At 35.2% G+C, this 6000-nt stretch overlaps 1 protein-coding gene across 5 annotated transcripts in view; it reads right to left on the minus strand.

Moving 5' to 3' along the window:
- Positions 1-5562, minus strand: part of LOC125651551 (cAMP-dependent protein kinase type II regulatory subunit-like) — a 47599-nt gene extending 42037 nt beyond the window's left edge. For 3 of the 5 annotated variants that reach the window (XM_048880204.2, XM_048880201.2, XM_048880203.2), the window contains exons 1-2: positions 3245-3795; positions 3076-3139 (exon numbers count right to left, since the gene is read on the minus strand). The gene's annotated coding sequence lies outside the window, so the exon portion shown is untranslated. Of the gene's footprint in view, positions 1-3075; positions 3140-3244; positions 3796-5214 lie in introns of those variants that run through there. The other 2 variants (XM_048880202.2, XM_056139251.1) reach the window with 2 other exon arrangements.
- Between the last annotated feature and the right edge of the window lie 438 nt (positions 5563-6000).

The following is a 6000-nucleotide window of genomic DNA, read 5'->3' on the forward strand; positions in this document are numbered from 1 at the left end:
ACATGTTAGGAGGAGTGTAAGTATGTCTGCAGTATCGTATGATGCCTCTACATGTAGGTACAGCTGTACGGTAGTTAGATAATTGTATAAAAAAAATGTTATAATGAAGCCAATAAAGCATTAGTCTAGGATCTCATAAATAACTTACACATGTAGTTTATGAAGTGAATTTCCAATAAAAGGGAATAGAGTATGAAAATAGTCCGTTGGACCGACCAAGGGCTCGCACTTTGTGGGCATAAATTAACGACCCAAGGGAACATATTACCAATCCAAGAGGGACCAAGTTACTAAACAGAGAGAACACGGATTTATTCGAGAGGACGGGTGATTTATATCTAATTAATAGATATGTTCCATCACTGCTTTTGAATCCTGCAGATGGAACTGCCACACATTGTATCAAGACACCCGTGTAGTTATATCAGTGAATTTTTATGCCCCCGAGATCGAAGATCGGGGGGTATATTGTTTTTGTCCTGTCTGTCATTCTGTCTGAAACTTTAACCTTGCTAATAACCTTTGAAAAGTAAGTGATAGAGCTTAGATATTTCACATGTCTTGAGTATTCCTTGTGACAAGACCTTTCCGTGGGTACTAAACCTTTTGACCTTGACATTTGACCTACTTAATTTTTTTTTTACATTGGTCATAGGCTAACTTCTAAATGGTAAATATTAGAGCTTTCATATTGTACATGAGCAGTTCTTGTGACAATATCTTTTTACTGGTACCAAGATATTTATCCTTGTGACCTTGGCCATCTTCGGAATTGGCCATTATCGGGGGCATTTGTTTCACAAACACATCTTGTTTTTTAAAAATATTTTTTATCGAATCCTGAACGAAGATCACCAACAGCGGATAAATGAAATTCACTCTTTTGTATGCAATGCGACAAATTTGACGGGGGGAGGGAAGTCGTGCCCAGTTTAATCTGCTAGAGAGTGACTGATCACATTGTGCTCTCCGTAATTGTTTTAGAAAGAGTTATTTATTGATTTCCAACAACAATCACGACGTTTCATTCTTTTGGGGCAGAGGAATACAACAGTGAGACCAGATGATGAGAATTTCCCTGTGGCTTTTGTATGGATTACTAGTGATATGTTTGGGAGAATCAGATTTGCAAACCACTCTGGGTAAACAAATATGTAAACCCACGTTTTCTCTCAAATGTAAACACGATCAGTTAGAGATATGATATCGTTTAGTTTTCGAAGTCTTCGCATTTAAAAGTAAGCATTAAAAGCTTATATTCAATATACACAAGCAAACACTGTTAAAGCACTACAGATTTTATCCTCTAGCGGCCATCAAACGAAACAATAAACATAAAAATGGATCTACAATCCGATGTATATACACAGTACACCACATCGTGCAGGTTTTGATCAACAAGACAAAAAGAACCCTAAACACCTACACATGGGCAGCGTGGCTTTCATTCATGTATGCTTTTAGATTCATGAAGTAACTGAAACCTTAGGTTTTCGAATGCACAGTTGTCTCTATTACCCTTTCAAGTTTCCTTTTGAATTCATGGAATTGTAACACAATGGATGATTTTCAAATATATTTACAGCCACTCATATGGCATTCCATCAGATGAAAGCTATTCAACGCAGAATTTCTGTAAATTTTAAAAAATCCTACTCTTCCAACTAAATGACTTTTCATTAAGAAATCAATGTTAAAACTAGATCGATCTATCGAACGCACATGTCGCCTTTATGAAATTGATACATTATACAATTCAGGAATGTCTACTTTGTTTGCAATTTTATTATGGGGTAAATGACAATGAAAGAACGGGGTACTTTGCAAACTGTAAAGCCGATTACGCAGAAATTGTCTTATGTTTTCCATTGGTTTCAGACTAATTATCTTCTACTGCCATTGTTTTATACCCCACCCCCCTAATGTACTGTACATGTATATACAACTAGACATTTATTCCTTATCTTAAAACATTCTGTAATTAACTTTACACACACACACACAATTAATATTTCCATGTAAGGTACTTTAGTAATTATAAAGGCAGTTCATTCTATAAGGGTTTTTCGCATAGCACAATTTGCTGTGCTTCACTTACGTCTTTAAAGTTGACGTACTTTAGCATATATTATACCTTGATCCTAAAGAATAAGTAACACAAGTGAATTCGTTGTCTACACCGAAAATAAGAAGGGAATTTATGAGCGGATTTCACTTTGTTTCCAAAACCAGATGTTAATTACCCAATCAAAAGAAACGTACCAGCGGCGGTTCGATGAGATTATCATGACTATTACCTTGACCTTTATTTGACAAAGTTTTGACCTTTCAGTCTCGTTTTTATCTTACCTTAAGTAAAAATTGTGAAACTGTGCCACATTTTCGAAAGAGACGAGAGATAGGAGATAATTTAATTTAACATTTTGGCTATATAAGGCACCGTTGTGTCTTCAGATGAAATGCATTTTTTTTTAAAAATGAAACAACTTTTCATATATACATTAAGCATATAACAGCTGTTCATTATTTGAAATAAACTAGTGAGCCCACAACAATAATATTAAAGTTTGCCATGCACTTTGTAAAAACAAAAGTACATGTATATACCGACCTTTCCTTGCGCCAAGAATTCTAGTGTCATTCGCAAATTGTCCTACATGTAGCTTGCAAAATATATAACGTTTTTGATCGCGAACCTCTCTCAAATAATGGAAAACGTCAGTGAAAAATGTTCAAAGAATAGATCATGAAAATCAATGAACGGACAAACATATCATCGACTAAACTTGTTAATATTGACAAAGCTGAACGCATCTCGTACGAGCAGTTTAAATGAACCAAACGTTTCTGAAAATTTTAATATATCTGAATGCACATATTAGATATTTACTTAATGTCACTGCATTCTCAATGATACCTTCAAATGCATATGTTGACAAAATGTACAGTTCATATAATTCGGAAGACGGAATTATAAAATGTAGCAGCCTCTGTCTCGGATTTATAAAATTCCTAGAAATATTCATTATTGGCCCTGTCTTATCTTGATTACAATATCGATAAGAAAAGCGTTACCTGTAGGTGATCTTCAGCGGGCTTTTCCTCCCAGGACACTGTCGCAGCTGTTGTAGATTCTGATCTGTAAATCAATGCGTCTAATATCAACACCTTATTCCGCCAGCTCATGAATGCAGCCATACGTTTCAGTGAACAAATTCGACGTTTGTTTGTCGCATGTACTCACCAGTCAATGGCCATGTGTTGTGTTACAGATGTAACAATAATCGTTTACGGACATCAAAAGCCTAGCATAAATTGAATTGATTAGACATATAAATACACCCAAATTTGTCAATTTTATATTGCATTATAACTTTTTGTCGTGTTAGTAAATTGTAGTCGTTTTCACTGAAGGAGAGACACAACTTCCTGTTCAAAAACTCATGAAATACTTCCACGATTTATATCACACGGAAGAAAAGAAACTCTGTATGCTATAAAACTGCAATCTTATCGTTTAATCGGTGTCCCTTAATACACTGCACTGATTTTGTTTGTTTCTTTTTATGTCCCCACGAGAATTTTTCACTCATATTGAGACGTCAACAACTGACGGTAAAGGGCCACAAAGAGCTAGAGACCTTGAGAGCTAAAATCGGCCCCATGTTTGCATCGGTTTTTAATTTAGTCAATATATCCATGAATCTACTCTCTTGTCACTCTTGAGCATTTGGAATTCCAAATATAGACATACATCATTGACGTCACATACATCCGCTATTATGACATTATTGACATTTTAATATAAATCCATTAGAATCTCATTATTTTTTTTAACATATTAATAATGCATGCGTGCACTAAAGTAGATATTTTTTCCAAATGTGCATTATTACAGTATCTACCAGTAATCAAGGTTTCGTGGTGCACGTCTCTGGACCATGAAAAAAACACTGATTGATGTGATTGTCTGTGCATCAGACCTATGGATTTTAAACATGTATTGTATGAAAATGTGTATAACTATATTACATAATTATGCTTATACATTGTAAATACATGCGATATACATGCATGAAATATTGATTACGCGCATTCGTTTTTAACACGTCACTATGCATGTCACGTGATTAATGAAGCTGGATTAATACAATGACCGATTACAAAGTACATTTATTAGGCCTGAAATCTTCAAAAGAAAAGTTCTCAATGTTTAAAGGAGTATGGACACAATTTGAGGTGAAAAGTCAAGTTTTATTTTTCCATTTTTAATGTTTAGAATGCTTAACTAAGGTATTTCTAATGGTCAGCAAAAATTTGAATGTCAGTTGTCGAGGTACATCATGAACGCATAAACTTTGACCCCTATTGTGGACCCAAACTACCCCCGGGACCATTATTTTTACAAACTTGAATCTGCACAATGTCGGGAAGCTTTCCTAGTAAATGTAAACTTTTCTGGCCCGTCGGTTCTTGAGAAGATTTTTGAATCTGCACAATGTCATGAAGCTTTCATTCAAATTTCAGCTCTCCTAGCCCATTGGTTCTTGAGTCGATTTTTAAATTACCCACCCTATTTTTTCATTTTTGTGATTATCTCTTTTTTGAAGAATGACCCTTCATTTGAACAAACTTGAAAGCCCTTCACCAACCAAGGATACTTTTTGCCAAGTTTGGTTGAAATTGGCTGATGGTTCTGGAGAGGAAGTCTAAAATGTGAAAAGTTTACAGACAGACGGACAACCGGTGATCAGAAAAGCTCACGAGCTTTTAGCTCATGGGAGCTAAAAACCCTCACTGTGACACGGGATCTCGGTTTTAAAGGTTTCAAGGGCAGCGACTCTCGCAATGTCGAGCGTATGGCAAAGGAGCAGTCACTACCTATATGTACATGCATGTTTGACACGGCCTAATTACGAAGTACTAACTACCGAACCACCGCATCCAGTCTTTAATGAAGAGGTGAAAATAACAATGATCAATCTCATAGCTCCTATAAAGAATACAGAGAATAGGGCAAATGATGAAAACAAAGATATCCCAATATTGAGCTAGCAAACAACTCCAGTGACCTGTGATGAGAATTACTTATCCTATCGCATACAGTTGTGTTAAGGAGATTTTCATCCATCAGTGCAAGTGATATTTATCAGTAACTTACACTTCGACAATGTAAAACATTTTAACATATTGTGATAGCATGACTTTACTTACCTCCCTGTCGGTTTCAGATCGTTGTTACGATAGAAATGAAATTCACTTTAGCAAACCTGTACGACCAATAAATTTCGTATCAAGTGTAAAATAAACGAAAGCGTTTCTACAAACAGACTAATTCGCTCAACGTCCTCAACCTAGCAATTTGTTACTCGATATAAATTGCTATATAAATAGAATTCGTTTACGCAGATAAAATGAAAATCCACTCTGCAAATATGACAATGATCTACCAAATCCAATATACTAGAAAGCAAGCACAATAAGGTTTACACGTCGAATAAACCGGAATGTGTAGTGCTTCCAGTTTCCTTCATCGTTCTTTAAAATGAATTGCCTCGTGATTATACCAGTTTAACGTACGAGTTGTCTTCTCTAGGTTTATTTTATTGTTCGTTCGACATGATCATCTGTAGACATTTAAATCAATCAAAGACAATCTAATTGAAAGTCGTTGGGTGTTCTCTTTCCACGGCACAAAGAAAGACAGTGTTGAAGTGGAAAACGTAAATTATTCACAACTTTTAAGATACACTTTGGACTTGAAAAATATTTAGAAAACATTGCCTATTTTTTAAAGAAGTATTCGTCTTAAATTTCGCACCACAAACCATGGCATTCAAATAGAGACTGGCAGATAGATTAGTATTCCATATAATGAAAGATTTTGTGTAACGAATAAAAAAAAAATTGCAGACGAATTCCATTATATATTAGAACGCAGTGCTTTGTCAAGTATTATTTTTTTAATTTAGAAAAGACTACACTAGACCTACACGTCAT

This window comes from Ostrea edulis, chromosome 5, assembly GCF_947568905.1.
Source record: "Ostrea edulis chromosome 5, xbOstEdul1.1, whole genome shotgun sequence".
Lineage (NCBI taxonomy): Eukaryota > Metazoa > Mollusca > Bivalvia > Ostreida > Ostreidae > Ostrea > Ostrea edulis.